This window comes from Triturus cristatus, chromosome 10 (assembly GCF_964204655.1).
Source record: "Triturus cristatus chromosome 10, aTriCri1.1, whole genome shotgun sequence".
Classification (NCBI taxonomy): Eukaryota; Metazoa; Chordata; class Amphibia; order Caudata; family Salamandridae; genus Triturus; species Triturus cristatus.
Genome location: NC_140593.1, coordinates 1,032,761,084 through 1,032,782,063, shown reverse-complemented (window position 1 = coordinate 1,032,782,063; position 20,980 = coordinate 1,032,761,084). Strand labels below are relative to the sequence as shown.

General features: G+C 47.5%; 1 protein-coding gene across 1 annotated transcript in view; it reads left to right on the top strand.

The window, feature by feature from the left end:
* Window positions 1–20,980, top strand: part of UMOD (uromodulin) — a 256,077-nt gene that overhangs the window by 159,202 nt on the left and 75,895 nt on the right. The gene's annotated exons all lie outside the window — the stretch shown is intronic.

The following is a 20,980-nucleotide window of genomic DNA, read 5'->3' as shown; positions in this document are numbered from 1 at the left end:
TCCTCCAACAATTACAAATGAAGCAACTGTACTTTGCAAAAGTAAATTCAAAGTCCACAAAGCAAGTTCCTTGCTGCAGTGGTATTAACAATTGCATAGAAAGGATGCTGTGAAAACAAAGAAAGTTATACCCAATATTTCAAGATACCCAGCGTGAAAAAAGAATGTGAGGGTTCAGGGACTGCTGGGAAATTCAGGCCCAGATTGGTTAAGGTTTTGCATCAAGCTTGCGCCACGCAAGGGGACACATGGTAGCGCAAAACCTTGAATGAGATTTACCAAGCCATGCAAGGCCATCTTGTGTGAGCCTGTGTGGCTTGGTAAAGCTGGAGTAACGCTAGGTAGCGCAAGTCACTGCCTTGAGTTACTCTGCTTGGTAGGGGCATTACATTGGTGGAGCGTGGGTTTTCCCACACATTCACCCATGTATTCTGAAGCATTCTCAGATTTACCAACATTGGGAAATCTGGGAATGTATCAGAGTTGTACTCCTTCCCACAAGGCGCACAAAGAGCAGAAATATCGTTATTTCTCCTTGTTGTTTCCTCTTTCTAGGTGGGCTGCATTCTGAACAACACATACAAACAGGAAAGTGCCTCTAAAGATTGTATTTGTGCAGGAAAGTGTCCCTCCCTGTGGAAAAACAATGCTGCCTTTAACACAGCTACCATTGCTCCATGGTGCAAGGGTACCTTTGTTGGCACTGGGCTGCAGACTGTGAGCCAGCGTAGGCAGAGGACAGGAATACACCATATATTGATAGATATGGGACTTTCCTGCCCTCTCCCTTTCACACAGTGCAGCAAATTGTCTTGCTGTGTTGCGCTGAGTGACATTTTTATTAAATCTATGGTTTCACCCCCAAATCCATGGGCACAGGGGTAATCCTTACCAAAGGATTCAGTAGTTTATATTAAGTTCAATAAATCAAATGTAATCCATCGATATTGATGCTGTTTAATATTGTTGTACCATCACAGTATTGTTAACAAACTTCAGGTTCCAGAATGCATTGTTTCTGGAAAACTTGTTTCGTAGAATCCAGCTTTATGTCATTCATATTTCAAACCCAATGCATTTCGGCCATGAGCCTTCATCTGGGGATGGTGTGTGAATAAATGTGGTCAACTTTAAATCTATGTCATACTGGAAGAATGCCTAATAGTTATGAGTGCTCCCGGGGTGTACAAATGTGACTATTGTAAATAATGATCATTACCATGCATCAAGGGTGCACAAGTTTATTGCGTTGTAGAATTGTGAAATAGTGAAATACCAGCATTAATGACCATGTATAGGAAGGTGCGCGAAGAGATTGCATTAGAAAACTGGAAAATGTCAGCATTAATGATCGTGCCCAATGTTATGGTGCAACGCGTACCGATGTTATTGTGAAGTTTTATGCAGCAAGGTTAACTACGTTCTTCATACCTCCTAAGCGCGTTTTGTACGTGTCTAATAAAGAGTGACATGCTCCCGTGCTGTTGTTTAATAGGCGCTGGTGTTCGGTGACAATTACTAAACGTGATTCTACATTATGCTCCTACTCTAATACGCTAGCGCCCATTTGGGGTACCGTGCATTTCTCTTACCGATGTGATAGTTCAAACGAGTTAGTTCAGACGCCGTTCCTCGCGGGGAAGTTGGTTAGTGCGTGCCTATGACCTAGATGTGCAATTTAACTCGGCTTGCGATAAAAATACGCATAGAAAGCGGACTGCAATTTATAAACAAGGTGCGGTGAATTACGGTTTTATAGGATGTATCACTACAGTTAGAATTTGAATAAGTAGAAGTGAAATAACAAACGATTGATATGTAGCAATTTTGCATTCAAATGGATGCTGGTAAATACTAATGTCAACTAGTATGTTTTCATGTTATACTAGTGTCACGATATTTATAATAAATCATATCATATAAAACAATGATAACATGCGCCATCATGTAAAGCAAGTTGAGGATCCCTTGGTGTACAGTGCTAAGCGTGATAGTGAAAACAATGACGGTGAAACTTAATAGAGGAGTTTTTTGGTATAAACCATGAATTGGCTGTGTGTGACATCACTCATGAAAAGTCAAAAGGTACAAACTACACACTAAAGTTTCAGGCTTATAAATAACATTGAAATTCTGTAAGGTTCATACCGTAAGGTTTCAAAGAATTCAAATGACTAATCCAACGGTTTTCACGCTGCAACAAAAAGTTGTGGTTATCTCTTCCTTCTTGTTTTTCTATAACTTCCAAGACACGGGCATTTTAACATATATATCACGTTTGATGTATCACATGTGCCATTCACCCTTAGTTTGATTTTATGACCTTTCATTGGGTGGGTGATATATAATCCGCTAATCAGATTGTTGCAGTTGTTACAGTCCCAACACGGAGTATTGGCTTTAAAAGTTGTTTGCGTTGGGGAATAATTAGTGCTTTTTATTATTTCTCCCACGTTGTTACTCCTCCTGTACGCAAAAATGGGTACTTCATCAAAGATATGGTTGAAATCTTGTTCGAGTCTCAAGATTGACCAATGTTTTTGAATAATTTTTTTGTATGCAGCGCTCATCGTGGAGTATTTTGAAACCACTGTAATGTGTTTTTTGGTTTGTTCCTGACGGGGTGCGAGTGGTTCTTCTCTGTTTTTTGAACTTCGGTTTTTGGCTTCAATTAGTACAATGGTCAGGATATCCACGTGCCTTAAATCTGAGTAACATGTTGTTGATTTGTTCCTCTACTCTCGCTGGGTTAGTTACTATCCTCTTTACTCTTAACAGTTGTGAGTACGGAAGATGTTGTTTGAGGGGCTGAGGATGAAAGCTTCCGAAGAGGGGAACGTTATTTCTATCAGTGTCCTTTCTGTGTAAATCAGTATCAAATACAGTAGGAGTTTTAGTGATTTTCACATCCAAGAATGTAATAGTGTGTTGTTGTATCTCATACGTGAATTGGATTCTTTGATCAACCCTGTTGAGCCTATTGATTTGTTCTTGCAATGTGGTTTTTGCACCTTTCCATAGTATGAATATATCATCAATAAACCTTAGAAACAATACTAGATGTGTTTTCCATGTGGGCTCAGCCAAAATGTTGTCTTCTTCAAAGCGGTTCATAAAGATGTTTGCATACGAAGGCACAACACAATTGCCCATAGAAGTGCCGCTCTTTTGTTGGTACCAAGAATCCTGCCATTTGAAGCAGCTATGAAACAATGTGAACTCTAAAAGTTCCATTAAAAATACTTTCAACCGCTCTTCATATTCTGTATGTAATAATGCGTGTTCCACCGCCTCTATACCAAGTTGGTGTGGAATGGACGTATGTAGAGATTTAACGTCTATAGTACATAGAAGTATATCTTCATTGTCTATGCTTAGAACTTGATGTAACTTCTCCAAAAGGTCTGTGGTGTCTTTTATGAAGGTCCTCATTGATGTAACACTTGATTGTAAGTGCCGGTCCAGGAATTTACCCACCGGTTCATGTAGACTTCCTCGAGTTGATACGGTTGGCCTGCAGGGTGGTTTAGTTGGGTGCCTGTGTATTTTAGGCACCATGTATAGGGTCGGACTCCTGGAGTTTGTTTGTATGAGATATTTTGGGACCTTTTCGTTGATTGTACCTTCGCTGTAGGCTTTGTTCACGATGTTTTTAAGAACTTCCTTAAATTGTTCCGTAGGATTCGAATCAAGTTTCATATAGGTCTCAGTGTGCTGTAAGTGAGTTTCCACCTGTTTATTGTAAAAACTTGTATTCATGATGACTAGGGCTCCCCCTTTATCGGCTTTTTGGCAAATCGTCTTGGTCCTTTGTGCCATGGATTTCAATATATCCATTCTTTGGTCGTAAGATTTTTGTGTTTGGGTGCTTTTTGAAAATTTAGTTTGGATATGTCCTGTTTGACCAGTAGCTCAAAAATGTCCACGCTCTTGTGGCTCAGCGGGGCCATATATGTGCTTTTCACTTTTAAGCCTTTCAATAAGTGTTCTGGTTTGTCGGTGGGTTCAATTATAATGTTCTCAAAGAAATTACGTAGTCTGAGCTTTCTCATCAGCTTAAAAAAACTGATGTTTAATTCTAAACTGTTGGTGTTGGTGGTCGGCACAAATGAAGTTCCCTTTTGTAATGACTTTAGTTCGATCTCACTAAAATGATAGTCAGAGATGTTGATGACTAGGTTGTCTGTGGATCCTTCTTGCCCTTGTCCTTCTTCGATGTTACCGTACGAGTTTGTGGACGTTCTTCGTCTTTTTCGTTTACCCCTCCTGGGTCGTCCCGATCTGGGCGGCTTAATTCTAAAAAAGGTGCCACTGTGGTTCCAGTTGTCGATGTGGAGGGTGTCTCTGCGTTTTTTGGAAGACTTGTGCTATCACTGTCCGATGAAGAGGTATCGGTGTTCTGGGTGTATGGTTTGTTTGCCTGCGTTTGGCATATATGTCTGCCCACGTATAGACTTCCCCCAATTTTTAGTCAATGGTATCCCTGCGGAATTTGCGAATTTTTCGTTTGTTGACCTCTTGTGTATGTTTCGCTAATCTGGTCACTAGTTCGTAATCAGGACACCATTGCATGGTGCCTTCTCCATACACAAAGCCTCACACCAGACATTATTGACATCCTTAGTGATACTCGGTTGGCCTGTAGGTACCTAAAACAGACTCTCAACCACTGTTAGAATGTTCCATAAACCCTGAGCAGAGTTGTCCTTCAGATACTCCTTGCTTACTATCAGCAAACCGAAGCTCCCTTCAGGCACATCCCACTGGCTGTTATTAAACCTTAGCTAGCCTTCAGGAGATGCTGCTACACCATAGACGCCATAAGTTTGTCTTGAAAGAGGTTCAGGGAACCCCAGATGACCTTCATTATCTACAAATATCCCTCCAAGTGTGTCCTCTAATGCTTGGTGGCCCTAAGCTCTCTACTAACGCTAATTTCAGCTAGCCCCCTCAATGCTTCCAATTGGCCCCCAGAGACCATTGGCATGCCATACTCGCAGATACCTCCAGCAATCCCCCGAAAGATCCCAAACCTGTCTTCAGTCAGTCCAAGGTAGCTGAGACACTTCTTTAGCCAGTGCCTATAGAACCCCAGTATGCTCTACCACCAGAAGGCACTCAAAAGACTCTTGTAACACTCTCAAAGGCGCTCATATGGAGCTCGGAGCCCACCTTTTGAGTCAATCAGCTGCCCTTCAAAGCCTGTCATCCAGCCCCAAACATTCTTCAGACACCAGTTCAACTGGTCCTTATGCACCCTGTGGCTACTGTCATGAGCAGTGCCTGCATCCTGGGTACTTTACTATCAAAACTACAAATGACAAAATGTGTTAAATGCCTCTGTTCCTTCCTGCACAAGTTGTATGCACCATCCAGCTCTCTGCCATGTTTTTAAAATTGCACTGTGCAGAACCAGGGCTCTGGTTGCCTGTTCATGCTTAAAGGTTAAAGAGAGGGTTGGAAGAGCTAGTTTTTCCTGATGTGACAAACCAAGGTGATCAAATACAAATGTACATAATATAACTAAATGGGCAAATGCAAATCAATGTGGTCTAAGTCAACTTAGCCCCTTTTATGTAGATGCAAGGAAGTCTTTATAAGCAAGGGCTTTTTAAAAGATTTCTGGAAACCCCTATAAAAGTGCACATTCATGACCCTTGGAAATCTTATAGCTGTGCCTGCAGATTAGTAATTTGATTTTAAAGAATTAACTCAGACCCATGGGCAAATGTGTGACCTGGTGACATTCCCATCTTCTTACATCTTCCTTCTGCCTTCACCTCTCTTTACCTTTAGCTCTGACCTTGCTGAGCTGCACCCACAAGTTATTGTACCCTTCGAGGAGTATGGAAATGCTACTAGGACACTCTGCACTCCCCAAGTTTTTGGTCCTGGGGACCTCATTGTCCTCATTGTCTCCTTACAATTGTGGAAGCTTAACCATCATTTTGCTCTGTTCCTTAAATAATTAATGAGGATGTCATGCTGATGGCAATCCTTTTGAAAGCCATAGGGTAGCAAGGATTGCGATTTGTGACTCTCCAGCTTCATAAATGCCAGCATTCCTGATCAGGTCTGGCTTTAGCACCAGTATCGCCGGGTGCGACAATCTTACTTGGCACCCCCCAATGTCCTCGTTCTCTCCAGATTATCGAACTGACACCCTCCAAGGGTGTGCCTCATCCATCCATATTCCCTCTCACATGCATTTAATTTCTTTTAAAAAACGAGTCATATCAATGTAGGATGTCAGAGCACTTTACATCACACACACATTATACAGAGACAATGACACATACAAGTGTTCAAATTAAGTGTGTAATCAATGTATAGTAAATGGTACATGGTATGGTTGTAAAACTAAGCCTTCTAGTTTACATGCATCGCTTTGACGCCAGTTCATAGCTCACTGTATTTGCTAGAAGGATTGTAACTTAAGAACAATAATTAACAAAAGTATCTCTGCGACAAAAGCAGTAACTCACTGAGCTAACTAAGTAAAATACATTTCTGTGACCTGCATGGTACATGTGCTTTGCAGCAGGAATATTAGCCTTCTGCACTATTGTTAGAACTTGGGTCTTTAGTTGGCAGATGTATGCACCCTGTCCAAGTAAGGACCACAATCCTAGTCAGGGTAAGTAACAACACACCTCCTGGTAGCATGGCACAGAGCAGGGCAGGCTTAACTTAAGATGCAATGTGTAAAGTATTTGCGCAATACTCAAACCAATAACACAGTGAAAACACCACAAAAAGACTTCACACCAGGTTTCATAAATAAAACAAGATCAAAACTACAAAACACTCGCAATTTATCGCCCACTTCAAGAGGGTGGTTATGGAGTCGTAAATGGGAAGAGGTCCCCAAGAGACCCCTTCCCCTCTGAGTGGCTCTAAAAATATTTTTTAGGGGCAGGCATGGTCCCAGGGACCACTACCTGCCCTTAAAAAATTAAACGAAAACATTTCATATTTTATTTTTAAATGCATCCTATTTTCCTTTAAGGAAAACGGGCTGCGTTTAAAAAAACAACTGCTTTATTGACAAGAAGTCCCAGACATGGAGGTCTGCTGAGCCCAGCAGGCCACCATCCCTGGGAGGGCCAGCCATTCCCAATGGGGTCGCAATTGCGAGTGGCTCGTTAATATCCATGAGCCTCGCATTTTGCAACCCCATTGGGGATCGCAATCAGTGTCTCTGACACTGTTGTACATTCCAAATTGCGACTCGCAATGAGCGCAAATGGTGAGTCGCACTTTGGAATGATCGTACATATGGCCCCATAGCACTAGAATGACGTGATTTCATATATATGAGTCCGTGACTGGAATCAGTGTCTCTGTGACATGGAAGCACCTTCATTTAACATTAAGACAATAAGTCATCCTTAAAGCATGAGGTGCTAGGCCTGTGTGCACATGTGTAAACATAACCTTCATACCTAACAGGGGACACACTCATATGTTCATTTCGCTATTGGTAGATTTGGCAAGTTTGTGGCGCTAAACACTGTCTCATACTGCACCGCTGCATTCCTGGTTGTGCATGGCCCATCACTGTTTCATTTGTAACTGAATAAGTGCTGGGGACCAATGTTTTGCTGAGAAGCCAGTGCAATTGCATATCAGCATTACAAATACCAAGGATCCGAAGACTTAAATCCACCTCATGCCTCTTTAATCCACCACCAGACACTCCCTTCCCTTTTATCTCACTCCTGTAAATTCTTGCTTTCTCCTTTTGACACAGCTTTTTCTCTTCCCCCTTCTTTCCTACTTGTGTTTTATTCATTTTATTCCTTTTGTTGCTCTGGATCAAAGTCAGATGATGAAAAAGAAGTGCAGGTCTTTGAAAAAGAGTGCCAGTGGGCTTCATCCACAGCCACCACCCAAAATAAGTATTAGGGTCCATAGTATATGAACCGCCACAGCTGCCATATGCAGACACGCAGCCCTGCTGCAACCCACAAGGTCTGACTGGAGGCTACTGAGTGTAGTGAAACTTTGCAGATACTGAACCCCAGTCCCCAAGGATTTTCCCATTGTCATATGTGGCCATTTCAGCCCTGGTGGTAATGGGGCACTGGAAAGGCCAGGAGGAATGCTGCTGGGGCCCAAGCCACAAATGGCTATGCAATTGTGGATCATGGAATTATTTGAATGCAAATAAACAAATCAGAATGGTTAAAAAACAGAAACCTCATATACTTTTGGTAAAATAACAAGCATCTCTGTCTTTACATGCTTAAATGCATATAGTCATTTCACAAGAGTGAAAATGAAAATTTAGCAAGCAGTGAGAGAGGTGATGATTTTGGGATCCTCCCTAACCTAGGGGGAGAACCAAGCAGATGCCTTCAAAACAAAGAGTACATCTTGCTAAACGATTCGGTGGTGGTCCCATCCTCTTAGGACCACCCCAAGCACAGTTATGGGCAAAAATACAATCCCACTGCCCACTGCTAATCTCGTCCCATAATGCTTTGCAGGGCCTTTGGTTGGGATTGTAGTTTTTGCCCATAACTGTGTTTGGGGTGGTCCTAAGAGGTTGGGACCACCAGTGAATCGTTCAGCATGATATGCTCTTTGTGTTCAAGGCATCTGCTTGGTCCTCCCCCTAGGTTAGGGGGGACCCCAATTTCATCACCTCTCTCATAGCCTAATATTTTAAATTTTCAAAGTTCACTTTTGTGAATTGGTTATATGCTTTTTAGCATGTAAAGTTGCTTTAACACAGCATTTGTGGGTGCAGTTTTGTAGCTGACTACGTGGAGGAGGAAAGGCAGCGGAGCGGGGTTCATTGCCCAGGCCTAGTAAACAAGTGTTGCAGTGGATCGTGATTTGCATACAAAAACCGTGCAACAGTGGTAGCTGGTGACATTTCAGAGTGGTGAGGTGTAAACAGTAGGCTGAGGTTTACGTAGTGAGCGAGTGAGTGCAGCAAGCAAGCCTGACTGACAATACGATGGCTCAGGCTGTGTTCTCCCCCGAGAAAAGTTTAAAAAAAGGAGTGGAAATTGATGCATTTTAAGGCACTTCTTAATAAAGAATATAGTGATAAAGCACGGTTCATGAAGCAAATGTGAATATGTAGTCTTGAAATATTTAAAGGCATGAAAAACTACCCCATATTTTACTGCATTATGTATGTTCAACATGTTACTGTAGTGTGCAAATTCCACAGTGCGTCAAGTAAGGGTTTTATTTACCTTACTTGCACACATGGCTGTCTCTGCAGAGCATCTAGTTGGTCAAATTTAAAAGATCTTCATGCCATTTAGATTGATGATCTCATAGGAAGCGTGGTCATTGCAAAATTAAAATGTAAATGTAAATCATGTTTGTATTCCCACGCCATGTTCCTATTTTCCCTTGCCTTACTCCAACATTGTCTGCCTCTCCCTATATTTTACACATTCTGTCTCATGCCGTTTTTTTGTCTCTACATGTCCTTTTCTCGTCTTGACTCTCTTCATGAGGATTCCACTTGCTACCTACTCTCGAACTTCAAGTGCCAAAAGTTAAAGAAAGAGCATTAGCATTTGATGTAAAATGAGAGAAAAAGAAACCCCTCTAGTGACTGTTTTGCACATTGTGAAACCAGAAAACCTTGGATAAATCCTGAATTATGCGTGATCAAAATGCGTAATTACCGATCCTCGTTTTTTTCATGATCACATATGAAATCTCATTCAAATATGTGAGTTCAGTCTGGGAGCAGGTCCCAGTGCCAGCTCTCCCTTGCTGCTGAGTGCCTCGTTTCCAGCATTGTATCTGTTACTACTTCACTTGTTTAGCCACTTTTCTTCACTGCAACAGTGTATCTGCTGTAACTGAACTTTGTCCAACCGCTTTTCACTGTAACAGGGTTTTCTGCTGTAAACGTAACTTGTTTATTCTTTGCTAGACTGTACTGCTCATTCATTGTATCTCTGTAAATAAACCTGCTTTTGTTTTTCTTTGTATGCACTAGCTTGATTATTTTCTCGCACCGCTCCCCTTCGCTGCTTGCTCTTCCTGCTGTTTTTTCCCGTGCTTCCTGCACCAAGTTAAGCCCCACCCACTGGCCAGGACCTACTTAATTGAGGGCGCAGAGGAGCCGCACTGCCAGTGCGCCAAAGGCAAGTCCATCTGCGCCTGTCCGCTCCTGGACCTTGCCCAGTGCCAGGAACCTTAAGTCTCCCGCCTCCCATTGCTACACTGCCACTGAACTCCAAGCCCTGGACTTTGGAACCTGCAACAACATCTGCTGCTGCACCTCGCCATGATCCGTGGTAGGACCGTTTGCCTGCCGGCACTGCCATTTCACCTGCAACACCGGAGCACCCTCTCGTACAGCAACTCCTGCCAACCCTACCACATTCACCCCAGAACATCTCCACTGCTTTCTGCTCAATTCTTGGTCTCTCTTTAAACATGCCACTGAAATCTGGGACTCCATCACCTTCCTCACCCCCAACACCATCTTCCTCTCCGAGACCTGACTCAACCCTCGTCTACGCTCGACATTGCCTCAGCAACACCCAACAGCTACAAGATAACACACAGAGACCGCATAAAAAAACATGGAGGTGGAATCGCAATCATCCACAAGGAAACCAAACATTGCACCTGCACACGACACCACCCCGATCAAGGAACATCTCAACTTTCAACTTCACAGTGATGGAAGAACCACCATCAATGGCACCCTTTTCTACAGACCCCAGCTTCTGTGACCCTATTCCTGAATTCATCGCCCCACTCGCCATTGACTCCAAGCACTACATCTTTCTTGGAGACCTCAACTTCCCCCTTGATGACCCGTGCAACACCACCAACCTCCTTGAAAGCATGATCTCCCTTGGCCTCACCCAACTAGTCACTAATTCCATGCACATCGCAGGACACACACTTGACCCCAACATGGCCAGCGACAGAACCAAGTACAGTTACATCACTGAACTTACATGAACAGCCATTGTCTACTTCACCATCACTGGCCCCCCCCAACACCACTAAAAGACCCCCCAGCATCCCTTCCGGAAGCTGCAGCACAGGTTGAGAGAGTCAATGGGCCAATGCACTCAACTCCTCCTAGCTGAACACCTCTACCAACCTAGAACAGGCTGTCAAAAACTTCTCTACCTGGATCAGTGAATGCTCCAACAGAGTCGCTCCCATCAATCCCATAAAACCTAGGAGACCCTCCAAACAGTCCAGCTGGCACCCCACGGAACTAAGAGATACAAAACGCAACTGCAAGCAACTTGAAAGAAGATGGCACACCACCAAGGACAATGCTGACTGTGCCTCCTACAAAAGTTCGCTCAACCAATACCATCGACTCCTGATGTGTATCGACTAAACTGTACACACTTGTCACCCACATGGAGGCCAGCTCCAACAGCAGCAAAGAGCAATACAACATCATCAGGGCACTCAGGGCCCTCAGCCTCCAAAAACATCATCTCCCCCTCCCAGGAACTCTCTGACACCCTACGGACTTCTTCAGCAACAAGATCACTGACATCTACAAAAACTTTGAGCCCCCAACCCACCCCCACTGCCACCGACATCCTACAGATGCAATCCCCGACCATTTGCTAACCACCTGGGATCAGCTCACCACTCAAAACACAACGGCCATCATGAACTCCGTCCACTCAGGAGCACCTATGGACCCCTGTCTCCAGGACATTTTCAACTTGGGAAACAAATCGATCAGCACCAAACTCACCACCATTCTCCACACATCCATTTTCATGGATATTATGTCGAAAGTTGACTACTGCAACGGACTCCTCCTAAATGCCCAGGAGAAAGTCTTGAACAAATTGCAACTAGTTCAGAATTCAGCTGCCAGAGTTCTGTCCGGCACTCCCAAGTTCAAATCGATCTCTCCAGTCATACGTCAACTCCACTGGCTGCCGATCAGAAGTCGAACCAAATTTAAAGCACTTTGCATCTCATATAAAGCGATTAACAACTCTGGACCTGAGTTCCTAAAAAAAGTACTCTGCCCATACACCCCCAACAGACCCTTGCGATCCTCCTCAGCTCACCTTTTTACCATTCCTCGCACAAAGAAAACATCTTGGGGAGATAGACGATTCACAGTTGCCACAGCTAGGCTATGGAATACCCTCCCCCTTTTCATTAAAACCAGTCCCACCCTCCTGACTTTTAGGAAGCTAGTAAAAACCTGGCTCTTCAACCAGTAGTCACCCATCTCAACTGCTCTCCTTTCATTCCACAGCGTCGAGACACCCCAGGGTATTTGTGCACTGTATAAATTGCATATATAAATAAATGAATTGTCCTTGATGAATGGAAACACGCTCAGTCAAACCTTTTCTCAAGAAACCGTCCGCTGACCCCAGCAAACTCAAGGATATCCGGCCCAACTCTCTGCTGCTCTTTCCCGCTAAGTCCTTGAAAAAGCCATCAACCACCATCTCACGCAACACTTGGAAAACAGCAAACTCCTGGGCATCTCCTAGTATGGATTCTGTGCCAATCACAATCTCACTATCAAAGAGCCCACCACTATGAGGGATAACTTCCACAGGTGCAGGACGAGCATCTCCAACTTGATGAAAGACAGCTGCCTGAAACTCAGCACTGACAAAACTGAGCTACTCTTCAGGAACAGCACTTCCGCATGGTACGACTCCAGGTGGCTCTCTGAACGAGGACCATCTCCCATTCCCACAGACCATGCCCACAATCGTGGCATCATCATGGACAGCAAGCTCACAATGAAAAAACATATCAACACTGTCTCCTCTGCCTGCTTCCTCACCCTTTGCATGCTCTACAAGATTTTCAAATGTCTCCCGGTCAACACCAGACAAACCATCACAAAAGCTCTTATCACTATTAGGCTGGACTATGGCAACAAACTCTACACAGGAATCACTTCACACCTCTTGAAGAGACTACAGATCATACAGAATTCCACAGCCAGACTTATCCTCGACCTCCCAAAATGAGCCTACATAACCACCCACCTCAGAAAACTCCACTGGCTTCCCATTCAGAAGAGAAGTCATTTCAAGATGCGGATCCACACGTACAAGGCCCTGCACAACCAAGGACCAGCATACATCAACCAACGTCTGAACTTCCACCAGCCCAACAGACACCTGTGCCCCACCTCTCTATAACCCCTCCAAACTCGGATACGCCAAAGCTTCAGCGGAGGTCATTCCTTCTCCTACCTGGCGGCCAGATCCTGGAACAATCTCTCTCTTCACCTACGGACCTCTCCCCCTCTGCTGGAATTCAGGGAAGGACTCAAGAATTGGCTGTTTAACTGAGTTTCCGGAGCAGGATCCTCAGTGCCTGGATACCCTCACTGGTGATTAGCAGTGATATACAAATCCGGTGTGATTGACTGGTTGAGGATATGCACTGTACAAAAGTCTCTCTGTAACAGTTGCTTAACGTAAGGAGCTAGTGCCCCCTGTTCCTTTTGTGCTTAAAAAACAGAACAAATGCGCAAAAAGTCCAGCATTTTAAGATAGCCTTTTGACTGAACTTCACAGATCTAACTGCAAACAGAAGGCCCCAAATCCAGATATCTGTAGGGATGACTTATCCTTTCATCATTCGTAAGTCTTGAATCATAGTATGTCCATCCATTGTACATAGTAATAACTGAAGCTCCAAGATACATTTTTTAGAGTGTGAGAATGAAGGGCCACTATGAGGGATGGTAAGAGCACTGTATGCGCCTTAAGCCTAAACGCTACAGATATAATACGTACAATAAGAGAACAAGCCATATCAAAAGCAGTAAAAGCATAATAACCATATTATAGACCACAGAAAGATAAACTCCAAGAATCCCAGTCCTTATCGATGAACTACTCTTTGTCCTCGTCGTTGTCACAGTCAGTCTTCATAATTTGAGAAATACGAACCCTACAGTATCTTCCAGTCTTCTGATTACTATATTTGGGGAAACATCCATTACAACGCAAGCATTACAACGCAATGCCTTTACAATGTGGTCAATACAACACAAGTTCCATTACAGTGCATGCCATTACAACGCATTTCATTACAACGCATATCCCTCACTGACCAGCACCTTCCCTGAGGTAAGCACCCGGTGATGTTAGAATAGTAATTATCGTTGTAATAGAACATGCGTGGTAGAGGCGGATGTATGATGTTACAACGCATGCTTTTACAACGCATGCTGTTACAACAAATTTTTTACAACGCAAATGCTGTGACAACGCAAGTCTTTACAACGCAAGTCTTTACATCGACTTGCAGTAGATGGCGTGCTAACATTAAAAAAGGGTAATTTACTATTCTAACTCCAGTCCACGTTGCAGTAGGGAAGGTGTTTGGATAGTAAACTACACTATTTTTAATGTTAGCACGCCATCTAGTGCAAGTCGATGTAAAGACTTGCGTTGTAATGGAATGCGTTGTCACAGCATTTGCGTTGTAACAGTTTCGTTGTAATGGCAGTGCGTTGTAAAAGTTGCGTTGTAATGGTTGTTCACCGGTACAGGCTTGTGGTGTAATGGCATGCACTGTAATGAAAGTTGCATTGTAAAAACCGCGTTGTAGAGGTATGCGTTGTAATAGTTTGCGTTGTAACATCATACATCACTATGGGGCATATTATCAAGAAACGGCGTTAAAATTATCGCCGCTTTAGCGGCAGAAAACTGCCGCTAAAGCAGCGATAATGGGCTTGATCATATGCCGCAGAGAATTCCAATAGAAGCCCATGTTCTGGTGTCAACATGGGCTTCTATGGGAATTCTCTGCGGCGATAATTTTAACGCAGTGCTTGATAATATGCCCCTATATTTGTTACTTACTTTACCTAGGCCTTATTTCTACCTATTTTCTGTGTCAAGAGCTCTGCCACTCAACGATGGATCTTGATAGCGCTCTATAAAAACACAAGTTCAACATATATCCAACAACTGAGTTTGAAAACTAAATAAACAAACATGCAGATGTTTAAATGAGAGGTGCGTGGGTGTGCTGGGAAGAGAACGATTTCAGCTCAGAGTTTATTTTTAATTCTATAGGGGATTCAAGGCAAGTTACGTACAAGAATTTGTGTTTTACTCAGCTGCGACTTTCTAGTCATTTTCAGGATGTAATAAACAGTTACGGAAAAAACGCTTTGTTTAGTTATGTCGGAGGGTGTGCTGCACACTGCAAGCAGGCACCGATGAGACCTGCAAACTCATTACCACAGGTTTGAGCAGAGATCTCAGGGGACTTTGCCAAGGGAGAGAAACCTCGAATTGAGCGCTATCAAGAGGGGACAGGAAATGGGGGCAGTATGAGGTAAGTACACATGGGAAGGACAAAAGACAGGCTCAGGCCTTGGGCTTCGACCTATTGTAGCATCTGGATTGGAGCCCATATTAGGTCTCTAGTGTAAAGGTGCTGGGACGGGGCATGCGGCGTAACACTGGGGACCGGGCAATAATGTATGTGACCACTCTTAGCTATGCTCCGGCCGTTAGGTCACGTGCGACCTTGGCCCGTTTATTATATACCCTCGGACCAAGCCCAGTTACGAGGGGTGCGTGCTCACGTTACTGCGCGTAGAGGCCGTGTGGCCCTCTACATCCCTCCAAACCTTTTAGCTGGCCAAACAACCAGCGAAGAATTGAGACAGAGACTCAGAGAGAGAGAGAGAGAGAGAGAGGGAGAGAGAGAGCGAGAAAGAGAGAGAGAGAGAGATACATGTAAAGATAACGCTAGTGTCCAAAGTTCTCATGGCGCCTCCGGACCATGCCTCGTGGGCATCCCCACACTGCCTTCCACTCGACAGGCGTAGTCCTTCAGCTTTTGACTGGGAGCCGGATTCGGTCTTAGCTGGTATCTTTGGCTTCGAGACTGTGGCTCCTGGCTAGCTGGTGAGGCGCCGTTGTGAGGCCCGGCCGGGCCAGACTCTTCCGCGGCCACACCATGGCTGGGGATCCTGGGATTGTCGTCCTCGCGTCCTGGCTGTGACGCCGCCTGGGCCTCCGGGCCTGTGATCCCCTCTTCCTGACTGTGCCGAAGATTAGGTTCCTCATTTTCCTCCTCGTCCTCCGGGTCGCTTGGCTCCCTCGGCGGGTTGCTTGGTATCACCCTGAACCACGACACGTTCCTCACGACTGTGTGTCACCCCCTCTGTGCGGTGATCATTGTCCCGTTCACCTGGGTGACGACCCATCCTTCCGGCTCATAGGGTGTGCGGAACTTCCAGCCGGGGTGTCTGTCCTTCAGGATCACTCTCGACCGCACCTGGATGTTTGGGACCCTGGCCCCTCGGCGTAGGGTGGCCTTGTCGTTGGTTTGCTGGCGCCTTCGCTGGGCCCGTATTGGGTCTAGGTCCAGCGGCGCCCAGTCAGTCGCCTCGGGAATGAGGTCCCGTGGATGGCACTTCAGAAGGAGTGTAGCCGGGGCACACCCGGTCGTTGCGTGTGGCGTTTGTCTGTATGCAAACAGGAATTGATGGAGGCAGGTTTCAGGGTCTTGGTGTTGGTCCACCCCTATGCGCATTGCCCTGTTGAGGGTCCTCATAAATCGCTCTACCTCTCCGTTGGCCTGAGGCCACTGGGGTGTGATTCTTTGGTGTCTGACCCCTCTCCGCTGTAGGAAGTACTGAAATTCCTGCCCTTGGAAGGGCGGGCCGTTGTCCGACTTTATCTCCTCCGGTAGACCAAAAGTTGCAAATACTTTTTCAAGGGCTGGTTGTACCTGCGTGAACGCCGTGGATGACACCAATTCGATCACAGGGAACCTGGTGCACGAGTCCATGATGACCATCGTGTGTCGTCCGTCCGGGAAGCTGCCGAAGTCGATACTCACCTTAGTCCAGGGCGTGTTGCAGGGCTCTTCCGTAATTATCGGTGAGGGAACGGGGTCCGCCCCGGTTATTGCACACGAGTGGCAGGTCCGCACCTCTCTTCGACTAGCCGGTCCATGCCCGGGAACCATACTTTGGACCTGAGCCTCGCCTTCGTCTTCCCAGCTCCCTGGTGACTCTGATGTGCTATGGCCACCAGACGCCTCTGGAGGCCCTGTGGGACTACGATGTTCTGGCCCCTAAGCACTAGGCCTGACTCCCCCGTGCTAAGTTCGTGCCGAACTTTCCAATGGCTGCTTTCTCGCATTCTGCTCCTCTTCAATCAGGCCTGCTACTCCGTCCAGGAACCTGTGCCAGCGACCTGTGGCGAGAGTTTCTTTGACTCGCTGAAGCATGGCGTCTCGCTCCGTGGCTTCACATATCTCCGCTTTGGTGTTTGCCAACAGGCAAGCATCCTCCTCCATCATTTGCACAAACGCCTCCGTTCGTATGCTGTCTTCGGAAGGGGTTTGCACATTCCCCTTGTGGTGGGTGCCTTGATAGGAAGTCCGCCGGGTTGTTGGCCCCTGGGCGAAAGATCAGTTGGAACGAGTACGCTTGCAACTGTACCGCCCACCGTTCGATCCTTGGTGGTGCCAGCTTATTAGATCCTCTGAATAGCGGCAACAGAGGCTTGTGGTCCGTTACGACTTTGAATGGGTGGCCAAACAGGTATAGGTGAAAGTGCTGGCAGGCCCAGCAGATAGCCAGGGCCTCGCGCTCAATCTGCGTGTATCGCATTTCCGTTGGTGATAACGCCCAACTGGCATATGCTACTGGCGCGTAGACTCCTGGCCTTGCTTCCTGCAGCAGTACCGCGCCGAGTCCCACCGGGCTGGCGTCCACCACCAAATCTGTGCTTCGCCCCGGGTGGAAATACGCCATCGTTGTTTGGTCCAACAGCGCCTTCTTAACCTCTTGGAACACAGCTTCCTCCCATGATGTCCATGCCCATGGCGTCCCGGTCTTCGTTAACTGTCGAAAGGGCTCTGACAGCGTGGCAAGATTCGGCAGAAAACGGCCACAGTACGTCGCCATGCCAAGAAAACTTCTAACCGCAGTGGGATTCTGCGGCACTGGAGCATTCCGGATGGCCGCCGCGTTTCGAGGGTCCACCCTGAGCCCATCCCTGGAGAACACGTACCCGAAGAAGTCGATCGAGTTTTGATAAAACGCACACTTCTTCTGATGTAGCGTGAGGCCGCAGTCCACCAACCGCTGCAGCGTCGCCCGTAGTCTGGCGTGATGCTCTTCCAGGCTTTTGGAGTATATGAGAATGTCGTCGCTCAGATTGATCACTCCAACGAGTCCAGACAGGGTTTACTGGACCACGTTTTGGAAAACCTCTGCCGCCGACGACACCCCAAAGCTGAGCCGGGTGTACCTCCTCAACCCCACCTGTGTTGAGAAGGTGGTGATGTACCTGCTCTCCGGGGCTAACTCTAGTTGGCGGTATCCTGAGTTGAGGTCCAGTTTGAAAAACCACTGGGCTCCGTTTAAGTCCACGACGATGTCATCCATCGTCGGGGTCACGTGCCGCTCCCTTCTGATGGCTTGGTTAGGGAGTCGCATGTCCACACACAGGTGAATGGCGCCTGGTTGTTTGGGTTTGTGCGCCACCACCAGGGGTGACACCCATGGCGTGGGCCCGATACCTTTTCTATGACTCCCAAGTCCTCCAGTGCTTGCAGTTCTTTCTCCACCAGCGGGCGGATGTGCAGTGGTATCCTTCGGTGCCAGAGTGCTCTTAGTTGGACACTCCTATCTATATGTAACTTAACCTGGAGGTTCTTTAGTTTGCCTAGCCCCGTGAAGAGTTGGGGGAAATCTTTCATAATGTTCTCCGCGTGGATGTCGTGCACCTGTCTTGCGAAGAACACCAGTTCGAGGTCTTCGGCCGTATGGCATCCTATGAGCGTGCCTGTTCCACCCTCCGTGACATGGAATGTTGCAGTCAGTGTGTGGGAGTCACTGGACACTTCTACTTCGATCATTACCCGCAGAGGGAGTGCCTCCGTGCCCCCGAAGATCCTGGTCCTGGTCGGGATGAGCCTTGGCTTGGGTTGTAGCCGGTCGAACTGGTGAGAGTCCATGAGATTCACAGACACTCCCATGTCTATCAGGGCTTGTATGGGCGATCCGTTGACCTGGATTTGGCACATGGGCGGTGGACGTCTCTTCTTGCCTGCACTTCCTGTGAACGAGATGACAAACGTGTCATCATCGTCTTCGTAGTAAGCCGCATCCGAAGCCGCGTCTGACGATACTCCAGACTCCCTGTCCTCTAGCGTGAGGTGCTTCAGGCTTCCTGGGCGTCCTCTGGGAGCACCGCCACGTGCTCTACCTCCTCGCCCCCGATGTACGCTGGCATAGTGGTTGGCCTTCCCGCACTTCGCACATGCCTGCCCTGTCGCGGGACACCTCTCCTGGTCCCCGTGGTCAAAACCGCAGTATCCGCACCTACTGTTGGGCCTTGGTCATGTACCCCGTCGTACTGCACCTCCGGGCATCTCTGGACGACCTCTACTACCTCTTCCTTGATCGGCACTGGTTTGGGTGCCACCGCCCCTGACTCATTCCGCAGCCTCACCGTCTCCATTTCCTCCGCACGTTTGTCCGAGAGCTCGTGCGAGCGGGCTAGGATCAGAATCTCATCCAGGGAGATGCCTGGCTGTCCCAGTACAGCGTGCTGCACGGACACTGCCTTGCACCCTGCGATTAACTGTGCCCTGATCTCATTGTTGTGGTCTATGCCTGTGCAGGTGGCCGCCAGCTTCCTGATCCTCGCGTTGTACATGTCCATGGTCTCCGTCTCCCCTTGACGAGCCTGTCGCAGCTTGAATCATTCATAATCTGGATTCATTTGGGGATCAAAGTACTTATTCAATGCTGCAATCGCGGCGTCGTAGTCGTCCTCCTGTCCGGTGTTCGGTAGCGACTCGAATAGCTCGTAGAGCTCATCGCCTCCAAAATGCATGAGGAGGGATCTCTTCACCTTGCCATCGTGCTCTCGCGTCCCCGTGAAATAATGGTTGAGGCGGCCCACCCATCGCTTCCACCGAGGCACCGCAGTGGCAGGATCAGCCAACTGGCTGAAGGTCGGTAGGGACGTCACAGAGGCATGTGAGTGAGCGAGTGGGGCCGGGGCTGCCGGGTCATCCGCCATGTTGTCGCGCTACGCACCGCTGACCGGCAACACCTGACGACGTGAGGTAAGGCCCAGCAGGACGTGGCGTGCAGAGAACCTCGTTATGGTATGTGCAGGAGCTGACCCTCGCACCCTTGCCAGGTAATCTTCTTCTTGCGGACCTGGTCTGAGGGGGTTGATATGCCCCTCTGCTATGCCCCCCTTTATTGCTGGGACTGCACCCCTGTTGACAACAGTTTGTTCCTTCTTCTCCCCTTCATTGTTTTGTTCCAGCCGGGGCCTAGTGCAGGTTACACCCACTGGTGGGGAAAGAGGCACCCCTGCAGCGAAGGGAATGACCCCACAGTCCCTCCTGGGGAACAGTTCAGCCCCTACAGTCCTCAGCCTCCACAGGACTCCTCATAGGAGGCACCGGCAGTAGCGCTAGAGGCGGCACTGTGATCGTGCAGGCACCGTCCGAGGGAGCCGACACCGCGTTGAGGCCTACGCGCAGATACGCGCTGGGCCGGTGCCGCTCAGCACTGCGCGTGCGCGCTGCCTCACCGCTGGACGTTGCCGCCGACAGGGAATATCGCAGCTCCTTCCTTCCGCGCGTACTTTCACCGGAGTCACGCCGCACCACAGGGATCGACTGGACAGCTCCTCCGCAGATCGGGATCGCCCACGCTCCTCGATGCGCACCGCGTGGAGCGGGTGCTCGCGCCTTCCTCACAGCGCCGGCAGTTGGGTTGGGGCACTGCAGCGGGGTTCGCAAAGCACCCTCGTCGCCAGTGTAAAGGTGCTGGGACGGGGCATGCGGCGTAACACTGGGGACCGGGCAATAATGTATGCGACCACTCTTAGCTATGCTCCGGCCGTAAGGTCACGTGCGACCTTGGCCCGTTTATTATATACCCTCAGACCGAGCCCGGTCACGAGGGGTGCGTGCTCACGTTACTGCGCGTAGAGGCCGTGTGGCCCTCTAC